Below are 13,812 nucleotides of genomic sequence, written 5' to 3'. Positions count from 1 at the left end.
CGAACTGAATATACATACAAATTTGATTTTATCCCGGGCATCCTACACCCTTAAATTAATTTATAAATCTAGCATGTCAGATTCAGCTTTTACTGTTTGGAGAATCCCCGGCCATTCTCTACCAGCTTTTGTAGACCAATTCGGTTCAAATTTGCCAAAGAAACAAAAAAACTTTCCGTGCAAGAAGAAGCTTATTTTAAAGACAAAATTAATAAGTTACAACCGACTTCGTTACTTTTCCATAATCGCGAAGTACTTGTGGAGCATTCTTTGCATCTATCAATGGTTGCCGGAAAAATCTGTTCTGCTCTTAGCGATTTATCTACCAACAGATGTTACATTTGTGGAGCAACACCAAATGAGATGAACGACATTGAACGATCTATAAGCAAACCAGAAGACATCTCCAAATATGAGTTTGGCTTGTCGCCACTTCATTCGCGGATTCGGTTTTTTGAATATTTTATCCACGTTTCTTATAAAATTAATTTAAAAAATGGCAATGTCGCTCAGACGAAGATAAGGCTCTTGTAGCGCAAAGAAAGAAAACCGTGCAGCAGCAGTTTAGGGATCGTTTAGGTTTGGTTGTGGACAAGCCAGTAGTATATTTATGCCGGTTCTGGACCGGTGCAGGCAGCGCTGCTAGCAGGCATATGGTTTGCTGCTTGCACATGTGCAAAACCGCTATACGGGTTGCTGGTGCTCTGCCGCAAGCTTTGCTGCTCCGCCGCAAGATGTCGCAGATAATCCAAGTTCAGAACCCAGATAAAAGCCGCAAGATGTCGCTGGTGACAAATCTGGTTCCGGGACCGGAACTGATCACAGGGTGTTCCGCTGATGGAAATCCGAGAAATCCGATACCATTCAGAACCGGAATCGATCACAGGGTGTACCGCTGATGGAAATCTGAGAAATCCGATACCAGGTGGTTTATATGTCGAAAATTAGTAAAGTGTGTTGGTATGCAGTCATAAATGTATACAAACGTACATACGTACATATGTATATACATATATAGATGCCCCACCCCTAGAAAAGTGTGTTAGGAATGTGCACATAGTCGATTGTTAAGTATTTAATATATATGTGTATATGAATGGAAAGGCCTGTTGATGTTGATGATGAGAACAAATAAAATTTAATTTGAAATAAAAGAAAGTTTTATAATTACTTATTTATTTATTATTAGATATTTAATGAAGACATAAATTTTCTTAATATTATTACATTTTTTTCAGCACATATAGAATTTTTATGATATTTACAAGTATTTATATTTGAATTTTTAATATATAAATTCTTTAAGTTTGGACAATTTAAATCATCTAAATTATATAAAATAATATCGTATCCGAATAAACGTTGAATCCATCTGATTTTCTCCAATCCTTTAGCATAGAATATATAATTTTTTCTTTTCATTAATGAATGGATATATTCAATAACAGTCATTAAAGTCGAATCACCCTCTTCCCATTTTATTCCATGATGATTATGATATAACCAGTTGTTAGTTGTTTTATCCCGTATCGTTAACTTGGATTCTTCAAAAGGAGGTTGAATAAGAAACGTTGTTACATGTGAATCATATGTTGATATGCTGACTTCTTTAGCAATAAATTTCTTATTAAAATAGACTCCCTGAACGTCTATAACCAACGTATATTCCTCTGACATTATATAGCTTGAGCTTTTTTTAAATTAGTTTAAAAATTAGTCTTATGAATTTCTATATAAGTTTATATTATTTTTTTTAGAGTCTAATCAAATCCTATTTAAATAATTGTGAACATAAGTATGTATTAGAACCACCAATTTTATTAACTAATCGATCACACTCCGCTGAGTAATGAAAACCAAATATCAAATAAATCTTTTTATATATTACATTTGTATTATTTTTATATGCCATATGAATACGGTAATTCCATACTATAGTATTAAAAGTTAAGAAATTTCCATATCCATATCATGTTTATAACTTTTAATATCAATTAATGTGACATCTGAGCGTAGTGTGGTATCATCTCCAGTAACAATTTCAATTTCACCGTTACTTAGAATTTTCTCGAATGCAACCTGGCGATACTCAAAACAAGAAATATTCAGTTTACGTTGAAGGAAATCACTATCATATGTACAGCGAATTCGTAGCATAATATTATCTTCATATTGAAGCTGAAAATGTCTATAAAAGGGTTGTGAGCTCTCAATTATACCCGAAATATTTTTCTCTTTTTGTATTAGATCTTGCCTAAATGCTTCTATGGCTTCCTGTGTTGTGAAATACTTTTTCGGATTAGATGTAGGCGCTTCTGATGTCGTTTCAGGAATAGATGTTTTATTTACGTCTTCTTTTAGTCCATTTTGATCACTTTGAGGCCATTTCATTAGTTTAAAGTTCAGTTTTATTTTTATAGTATCATTATTAGGTAGTTTTAGAGAAAACTCTGTATTTTCAAATTCATTTTGACTCAAATCAATAGGTATTGTAGATGAGAATACTTGGATAAAACAAATAAATGTTAATAATATAACAAAATTATATTTCATTTTAAGTTTCTATTATGAAAATCAAGATATGTTCCTTAGGTCGCGGTTGAGATATAAATGAGATAGATAATTAGAATATATTAATTTATATATATATATATATATATATATATATATATATATACTTTATATATTACACCTATATGTCTTTACTTTTATCATTTAAATTATTTTTTTTATCGTTAGTGTTATCATCGATAGTATTATCTTTAACTAAATTTTGAACATCCTTTTTAATGAGTTTCCGCTTATTTGATGAAATTATATCTTCTTCAGCATACCGCCTAGCTAACACATCAATTTCACTAAAAATGCATGTCGGTTTAAAACTATTTAAGTTTACATCTTTTTGATCACCTTCATAAACTATACCAACTATTACAATCATACAACCAACAGTTTCTATTTTAACATGTTGGTTATGAGAAAAGTGAAATGATGGAAGATTTAACGGTATTTGTTGAGATCTAGCCAAACATAAAATTTGCGATCTAAACCCTACTTCAGCAGTAAAAAATACCTCTAAGGTTTTATCTGTTGCTATACCGTTAACAATATTAAAACTTTTCCATTGAGCATGGCAAGTACAATACCTATTATTGGGTTTCACGGTTTGACACCAATACATATTGTTTTATCTTTATTTAGTATTAATATATATGTATATATATATATATATATATATATATAAAAGAATCATATCCGTTTTCATTATATTTTATAAAAAATTTTACGTTAATTATAGGAATAACCTTGACTTCATCATTGCTTGCCTAATATATTAATAATAAACTGATGATAAGGAACATATATATATATTTTAGTAATCTATTTATATTTCACAATATGATTCAATAAAAAAAAATGTGAAAAAAATAACCTTGAAGTCAATGTTGTTAACAAAAAAAATATATTAATTTTTTTATTACCCTGCTTATATTTCATAATATGTGACAATTAAAATGTGTCAAATAACCTTGATCTTGATTTCATCATCATTGTTTGTCTAATACGTATATTAATGCTAAGCAGATGATAAGGGATAACCTTGAATTCAATGTTGTTAACAAAATAAATATATTAATTTTTTTATTACCCTGCTTATATTTCATAATATGTGACAATTAAAATGTGACAAATAACCTTGATCTTGATTTCATCATCACCATTGTTTGTCTAATAAGTATATTAATACCAAGTAGGTGATAACGAATTCCCGCATAAATATATAAAAATATGTATATTTAAATGTTTTATTCATCTCTTTATATGTATATTGTTGACTTAGTGAGAAAAGTTGTTAAGTCCACTTTTTATGAAAACTCATATTTTTGATATAGGAAGCAAAGATTGTTAAAAATACATCGTTTCGATAAGAATTAAGGTACTTTTTTCTCGGTCTCTCTCACTTCGGTTCATTAAAAAATTTAATATAAAAATGGAATACATTGAATATTTAATATCAAACGAAATTGTGAATTTGTTCTATTAAAGCTGAAAGCGAGAATAATAAAAAATGAAAACGGAATTAAAAAAGTTATTCCAATTTTCTAATATTAAATATCTACCTTTAAGGGATATGAAGGAAAATACTATGTATGAAATAAATAATGTAGAACGAGTGGAAACAAAGTATGGAGAAAGTATAAGATGTCTAGTGAATCAGGAATATTATATTTACTTACCAAGGAGATTTCAAATTATAACAAAGAATCAGATGGACTACTTAAATAGATGTCCTCATATTATAACGAAAGCTAAGGATATATATGGAGCGCCTATCCTAAACCTTAAAAAGAAGAGCAAGGAAAATAATAGTTTTTATAATATGTATGAAAGTTCCGATGATGATGATGATGAACATGATAAAGAAAATAAAATTTAATTTAAAGTAAATCACTTTTTTCTCTATATTTATTGAAGAAAAAAAAACAAAATGTTAAATATATAGTTATACTTATCTTGATATATATATATATATATATATATATAATTTCAAAGTGTTCAAACAAATAAAAGAAAAACGTTTATATTATATTATAAAATATAGTCTTGTTCTTTATTGTTTAAAGTAATTGCATATTCCACACCACCTTGAGGTTTGCAATAAAGGCGCGCTATCGATTTTTTTATTTGATTGGTGTTCGATTCCCCTGTAGGCCTATTTTCACCAAAGAACATATAATAAAGTTTTAAATATACTTATGTTGAGGAGAGATTTTAGAAATTTCGAAAGAGATATACTTGTATACTAGATATTTATTAAAAATTCAATTAATAAAATGTACCTCTATAAATTAGAATTAACAAAATGGGAAAAGTTTCCTTTCACAACATAAACAGTTTTTAAAATATATTCATATTATACTTATTAAACTAATTTAAGTTATTGATTTTATAATGTCCCCATCCTAAAGTATTAATATTATCATCTAATACAAAACGCTTATCATCTATATTGCTTAAAACAACTTTATTAAATTCTATTGTATAAATCTCATGTATTTTAGATCTAAAAGTATACATCTTATCATAAAAAATTTTGTTTTGAAGTAAACATTCTTTATAATTCATAATATTAAGATTTATTAATGCTGACTTTTTTACACCTTTAGCTTTCTTCACATCATTGTCTCCCTCAACACTAATAGAATACATTTTAGGCTTGAGTCCAATAAATTCTTTCATAATTTTACCATTGTTTTCATCTTTCATCATACCCAAACATTTTTATTTTTTAAAGGAAAATTAAAGACGTTATTTTCTAAATATTCAGATGTATCAAATTTTAAATCAATATCATCATGAATATCCTTATAAAAGTCATTCGTTTGAATAGTATATATAAAAGAATCAGTATCCATATAGTTCAAACAGAGCTTTGTTTGAAACTTAGGTTTCATATAACTATAATGAAAGTTATACATTTTCCACTTTGATAATTCCAATACAACAAAACCAATATAAATAGGCTTATCATATAAGGTACATGATCTTTTCAATTGTATAGCAAGCATGTTTTCTGTAAATGATGTATAACTATGAAAGTTAGGTTTAGCGATGAGGGCTCGAGCGCCTAACCTTTTTCCAATACTTTCCCATTCACATACTATTTTTATATCTTTCCTTTTATCTACATTTTCCATAGTTTTTCCATATACAGCATTGTTCAGAAGTTTAAAAAAATTCTTTTCAAAATCATTCTTAGCGTTTGTTCTATGAAAAGTATTTAGGTCTATATACTTTTTTAGCCAATTAGACTGTTTGAACCTTAAAACGCGATGAATCTTCTTCAATTTTAGACCATGTTTAAGACACTGCTGCAAATTTCTTTAATGAATTACATACCTAGTTTTATTATTTAAATCAGCTATTAGTTTAGGTTGAATCATGCTACCAATTTTTTTATTTTCACAACAAAATGGTAAGTCATTATGTATATCGTGAATTGAATGAGGATATTCCAAATCAACCTCTAAAATGACACCATACGAAGAGTTTTCTTCTATTGTGAAAACATCAAAATCATTAACATTATCCAACCACTCAAATTCAGCATAGGGAAGATATTCGGACATAGCCCAACCATATAAATTATTTGCATCTAAATACATAAGATATTTTGATGGTTTATGATCATCATAATTGCTCATGTATTTATTATTTGCTTTAGAATATCGGTTAGAACATTGAACTATACCACCCCTTATACCCTTCTTTATGAAGCTATACATATCAATATTTGTAATTAATTGCAACTCAATTTGTGTTGTCTTTAGCATTGCATCCCACGATAATCCGGGGGCAGTAAAATATTGGCAAGGGTCTAGACTATAAATTTCTAAACAAATTTTTCTGAAATTTTGAAAAATATCTGTTAATAATATTACGTCTGTTTTTAAATAAATTTCTAAGTAATCACGTAATGTTAAACAATTAAAAGTTGACTACACTTTTTGAGCATGCTCATAGTCGCTAACCCTACATTCTTCATTAATTAATTTATTGAAAAAATTTTCACGAGGTGGTAAACATGATTCTTGAAGGCGTTCAATGCTATTAAAATAATCGTAAGGAAATATCCCTTTTACTTTTAAAAGATTGAATTCATCTTCATCAACGAAGGTTGTTCGCAACACTCTAAAATCATTATTAGTTAAATTTTTAGCTAAACTAGATAAACTAGAAGACATAAATCGAAAAGAATCTAAAAACCTAAGTTCAATGCTTGAATTAATATTAAAATTAATATGTTTTGATACGGATACATACAATTCCTTATTTAGTGGAATAATATTAATACTTCCTGGAATATTTGAAAGTTCTTTTATGAATAAATGACAATCATATGAGGAAAGATTATGGAAAAATATTGGAATAAAGTTTGCGATTTTAAAATTTAAAATCGATATTTTCCAGTTAGATGACAATGATCTATTACTCTATCGATCCCTAAGGGTTTTCCACAAATTGAACAAGTACTACTATTATTTTGTATATCTAATTCAATTGAAGTGAGGAAATTTATGGGTTCTATCTTTTTTAAATAATTAAAATAAATTTTTCTAGCATCATCAATTAAACTTTTAATAAATATCGAAGCTGAATCCTCACCAGTATATATTTTAAGTTTATCTAAAGAATCATTAAATGCACATTTAATATAATAACTAAATGCACATGGCTTATGCTTCTGAATTGCTTTGCTGTTATTCGAAATCTCTAAATCTTCCTCTACTAAGACACATTCAAAGTCAGCATAAACTGTAAAAGGAACCTCTAGCTTATTTTTAAAGTTTTTAAACATTAATTTACTTTTTTCGGCTTCTACCATCTTTGTAACAATTTGTCCACATTCAGACTTATGTTGACTGAGTCTTTCTTTAGTGGTAAACATTTGTAGACATGTGTTGCATAGGAATGTTTTATGTTCATTTAATGTTAACTGCTTTGATACCAATCTAAAATTTCAAAACTATAAATTGAAATTTTTTTATTTATAAAGCACGAATATATATTTTTATAAGTATAATTGTTTATAACTAAATAATTACCTTGAAATATTTTTAATCCATACATAATGGAATAAATCGTCTTTTTGTAGTAATAGCAGATTTATATGAGTGTCTTTTTCTTCTTTTGTGCGGTAATATGGACCTTCAACACTTTTAGCAACTTCATTCAATCCGAAGACATTAATGCTAATGGTAGGATTTTTATCTTCAAATATCTTTATATCCTTCAACGCAAGTGGAAATGTTAACATTTCAAAGTTTATTAAAAGTCCATTTCTCAAATAAATAATTTCAGACTCTATGTCATCAATGTGATAGCTAGAACATTCCTGCGGATGCCTTGGGGAATATAGAGATTAAACGATTGCCCATTTGAAACAATATATATCATTGTTTTTTATATTGATACAAGCTTTTTTATCGAAGATGAATTTCGGTAATTTTATAAAACTTGAACCCTTTATGGGTTTATATTGATTAATATTTAGTTCAAGACGCAATATTTTTATAAGCGACCAACCACTATCACGCTCTTGAAATTCCGACATCTTCTTCTCAATTTCCATAAAATGAACTAAAACTATCTCCTCCAAGTTAGTATTTTGGTCTAATATCATCATTTTTGATTGATGAGATTTTATATCTATTATATCCACCTCTTCACTCATTTTATAATATTCGCAAAATATTTCGAAATTAAACTTCAATGCGTGGTGTTTTTCTAACATCTCATTTAATATTTGAAATACGGATGATTTAGCTTTATATATAAACTCATTAGGAATCAATAATCTTTCATCTGTATTTATGTAGGAATATGATTCAATGCGTTCATTAAAAAGTGATCGAATTTGTCTTAGACTTTGAACGAAGATAACTTCCAAATATAAAATATTTGAAATCGTCCAACCAATATCGCTTTTTTAAATTCAGATATATTCCTATCAATATCTATACATTGCTCTAAATATATTTCGTTTAAGTCCGTGTTTTTGTTTATTTCAATTAAATGTGCTGGGTGGGATTTTATGATAATATCTGCGTTCTCTTCATCCATTTTAACATACTCGCAAAGAAGGTTGAAGTTGAATTTCAGTACATTATGTTTTTCTAATATATTATTTAAAATTTCAACGACGTTTGGTTTAGCGATATCAAAAAAAAGATTTGGATTTAGAATCATATTATTTGTGTTTCTATATTTATACGGTTCTAATTTTTCAGCGAAACTCGATTTTATTTGTTTTAAGTTTTCATTTATTATCTCTCCACTTTTTGATTTATGAGCATTCGTCCTCAAGTGATAAGTCCAATTTTTCCTATCAATTTCTTCCTTACAGCTTCTACAATAGACTGCATCATATTTATCTGGATTTAAGTTTTCAGATCCGCTGGGAGCGTCATCGTTTATTGATTTCGGTATACGCATTGAAGTTTTTTGATGTTTTCCTTGAATATGACGTTTAAGACTAGAATTTCTAGTGAATGACGCTTCACACATATCGCAGTTAAATGATTTCATTATGCTTGCTTTTTATATATATTATTATGTGTATATATATATAAATTTATTTATTTTTTAATGTTGTTGATCTTTAGGTTTTTTTATTATATTTTTTTATTTAGACTATAAATGTTTAGAAAAATAGAATATATATACGTATACTTTAAAATAAAAACAAATTTTTTCTATTATACGCAGACAAATTCACGAAATAATTTCAGAGATATTCAAATGTACTAAAATCAATCTAAATATAATACGAACTATTTCTTGGAAACAACGTCTGTAGCAAATTCAAAAAATGCTTTAAAAAAATTTAATAAATAAATAAATAAAAAAAAAAAACCTACAACCCTAATGTTTAGTTTTTCGCTAGTGTGCTAAAGCTTTGGCTTCCTCGAAAAACGATGCCGTAATATTACGATCGTATCATACCGAACGCTAATAGCGGTACCGCTTTTATGTAAAGCTAAATGGACGTAACGTAGCTTTGCGCTTTTATGTTATATTTCAATTATATATACACTTTCCACTTTATTATTCAAAATTCATATAAATGTATATTTAATGCTTTTATTTTGATCAAAAGAATTGTAAACAAATTTTCTAATACACCGATACAAATATGGCGTTACCAAAAAAACGTTGATAAATAGTTCTATACCGTCACAAATATTACGGTGCCATCAAATTACATTACGGTGTATTGCCGTCATCTTAGTTGACATCTTGCAATATAAAATGAAGAATTCGTGAATTCTGCCGCATAATCATAATATATATATATATATATATATATATATATATAAAAGCTTACCTTCGTTCTAACAGATTTCTTTTTAACTTTTTATATAAATTCACTATATATTTAACTTTAAAATTAATCTTTTTCACAGCAAACTTCTTTTCACTATATAATTTTACCACTTAAAAATGAATCTTATTCATAGCAAATTTCTTTGATAAATGAGAACTCATCTCAATCAAGAGCTATGCTTATATACATTTTCATTTCTCTAATAAGCATAAGAATTTAAAAATAATCAAACAAAAATTCTGAGGTATACATATTTCATTTCTCTAATAAGCTTCAAGTTGACATTGGATTTTTTATAAACATTGATAGCCTTTTAGCTTTATACACATATCGATTCATAATCACTATGAAGGTCATAATATTAAAAAATCTTACTTATTAATAAACGAAAATTAAGTAAAATGAAACTTATTTAAATAACTTTTTTTATTTCACCAGTTAAAGGTAAATATTGTATTAAACGATTATGAATTACTAGACAGTATGCTGATGTATTAGGTGGAATAGGTTTATTAACTTCGGTATCAAATTCAATTCGAATATCAATAGGTCCTAATTTTACAGTTTCGTTCTGATAAGTGACATCGATTACAGTAAGCGGAGCAAAGGATTTATATTTATCTATGTCTAATAGTGGTTGAGGATCCCGCATATAATAGCTTTGTTGAAATTTTAAAAACATATCATATAAAATAGCATATTGACCCATTTCAAATCGGATATTCAAATCATCATAAGGATATGAATCAGAATTTAGATAAACTTTTAGATTAGATATATCACAATGATCAAACGTATTTCCATCCTTATAATTTTTAGCTTTTTGTAGACCAATTATGATATATCGCGGTCTTTCACTTTGAGATGACAGTTTTACATTCCATAAAACTTTTGTGCTGGTTGGGAGTAAAGGATTTCCATGACAATCCCAACTACGAAATGTAACAGGAATGGGATTTTTATTAGTGATTATCTTATACATTTCCAGTTTTGCGAAATCTGATAACTGAATATGGGGAATTTTCCATACTACATCTAATATTGTAAGCTTTAATTGATCATTTGCTGAAATTGAATGATAAGCTCTTTCATCAGATCTGGAACGTTGAAAGATTAACTCATGTTTAACATTTAATATTATTTTATTATAGTCTTCAGCGAATCCCAATACCATTTTTAATGGAATACAACAACTAAAGTGAGTCTTCGTTAGAGTTAGATTTTCTTCTAAACACCAACCAGCGTTTTTCAATGCATTGCTTTCTAATTCATTCAATGATATAAAATTTTTTATAGTAGTTGCAACTCCGAGATTTCGAGTGCGATCTACTTCAAACCCATTAATTTCATAACGTATTTCATCAAATAAGTATGCTGCAAAATTATTCTTCAGTTTTACTTCTGTAGAAGTGTTATCAGTTTTCGTTATGAAGCCATGAATATAGATTATACTTTCACTCGGTAATACAAATAAATCTTGATTTTGAATAGGTATGCGAATCTCATCATTGTTGTTAAAAGTTTTTAAATATGGTGTATAGCTATGATATTCTCTTTTTATAATACTTTCATCAGTTAAAGGTTTCTGATATACATTAAGTATTTCATTCATGATTGTAATTTTAATCCTAGAGATATTAAGTACTCCTTATTAAGTTTAGATAGTAATCCCCTACGACGTTTTTGATAATTTTTTGTTGCTTCCTTATCAAAGCGTGAAGATATACTAAATAAAGGTTCTCTTCGTATAATGTTTTTATTATAAATAATCATTATTCTGGTTTCAAATGTAATCTAACAGTAATTTTTTCTCCTCGGAAATTTATAAGTTTTCCGTCTTGATCTAATAACTTTATTGTTATGTTGTTTATATCTCTACAGTTCACAGGCAAATAAATTACATTTTGAGGTTTCTCATTTATTTTATAGCCAGGTGAAACATCTAGGGAAAACTCATGAATAGTATGATCAGAATTATTATTAATATATGAGTTAACTATTATATTACATTCAATACGCACTGTGTTTACATTCAAAATATTTAAAGGTAAATCAGACTCAAATTTTGTCACCTTTTTATTATTATAATTCTGCTCTTGAAAAACTGATTTTATTTGAACGGTCTGCAACGCTCCATTTCTTTGAACGTTCTCTACCTCATATTTAGAATTAACTTCTAGCTTCCTTCTGCTAAACCCAAGTAAGTGTCCTATACTTCTTGGATGAGAAAAATCAATATCCATTGACGTCGTTATTTTAGTTGTAAGAGTGTTGTTGTTAGCTTCAATTAAAAGTATAGCTGTTTCATCAATATCTTTTAGAGTTGAAGTTAAGAAAAAGGCAATATCTTCAAGTTCATAGGAACCAATAGGTATTTCAATAGTATATAAACCAAAATGAAATAAGTTGTTATAGATATCTACATTAGGTATAGAATTATATGTTGTAAAATTTATAAGCCCACATACATAGCGGGAAGATAGTTCAATTGGCGGAAAATATTCTCCCACTAAAGTTGAACTATTCCCAGTTAAAGTAATTGTTATTGACATCATGAAAATCAAATTAGAAATAAAGTTAAGTTTATGATTGTTCTATTATTTATTTTATTTCAGTTTTATTAATCCAAGAATTATGGTCATTAGAAAACCCTAACCATTTAACAAAAAACGCTATTTCCTTTTGTTTTTATAATCTTTTCAATTAAGTATGTGTTTGGATAATGTGTTTTTAATAATTCATTTTCATAAAATCCTCCAATTATAGGTTTTCTTTGATAATCTTCTAATAAATAGGTTATAGGATTAGTATTTTGTATAATACGAATTTTAAAAATTTCAGTGGTCCAGTTTGGTGTATATCCTACATGTGTTTGTTTATATTTACTAATGCGTACATAATCTCCGACTTTCAGTTTACCAGGTTTGAAAACTTTGATATGATTATATGCTTGTTTAAGTATAAAACGTTCATTATTTTTAGTAATAGAAATAGGAGCCATTCCAATTGTTCTATGTCTTTTGAGATTATATTGGTTTATTAAATCTTTATAAATATTAATCCATTGATAATTTCCTTTTAAACTAAATCTTTTCCACATCATTTCTTTTAATGTTCTATTGAAACGTTCTACAATGGCAGCTTTCATTATACTATATGTTGAATAATGATTAATATTATACTTTATCATCAAATTTTGAAATTTTTTATTATAAAACTCCTTACCGTTATCCGCTTGTAAGTTTTTTGGTATTCTTTTTTCTAAAAAAATTCCATGCATCGCTTTAGTAATATCCTCACTTCCTTTCGATTTAATTGCAACTGCCCACGCATACTTTGAGAATGTATCTATTATAGTTAAAATAAACTTATATCCTTTATTAAATTTTGAGTAAGCATTCATCTCAACAAGATCCGCTTGCCAAAGATCGTCTATTCTTTTTATTATTACTCGACGGCGTTTAAAGTGTCTGCGAGCTTGTTTATGAAGTTCTTCTACTAGTTGAAGACGCTGCATTTTTCTGTTTTAATTGATTAAGAACTAAATCAATGCGATCTAGCTTAGTTTCAAAGGACTCTTTATTATTTTGTATTATTTTATTAATTCGGTTTTCGGAGGTCTTAATTAAATTATTAACAGTTTCTATAGAGAACTCAATTTTATAGGAAAGCAGATACTTCGTTTGTCGAATTACTTCTTCTAAATTAATTTGTACTTGCCTTTGTTCTTCTATTGCTTTATTAAGTCTTACTTCTATATCAATATTTTTTTGTGTTAATTGTTTAATTATTTCTTTAGAATTGTTCTGAATCATAACTTCTAGATATCCTTTATTGACTGCATCATTTTTAAGAAAAGGATTGCTAATGTTTTTAATTCTTCTCAAGTTGAAATTTAAATGTTGATCACTATCCAATTGGAA

The sequence above is a fragment of the Rhagoletis pomonella genome, unplaced genomic scaffold, assembly GCF_013731165.1.
Source record: "Rhagoletis pomonella isolate Grant_MI unplaced genomic scaffold, Rhpom_1.0 Rhpom_scaffold_00258, whole genome shotgun sequence".
Classification (NCBI taxonomy): Eukaryota; Metazoa; Arthropoda; class Insecta; order Diptera; family Tephritidae; genus Rhagoletis; species Rhagoletis pomonella.
The sequence above is the reverse complement of the archived record's forward strand: the minus strand, read 5'-3'. Positions refer to the sequence as shown.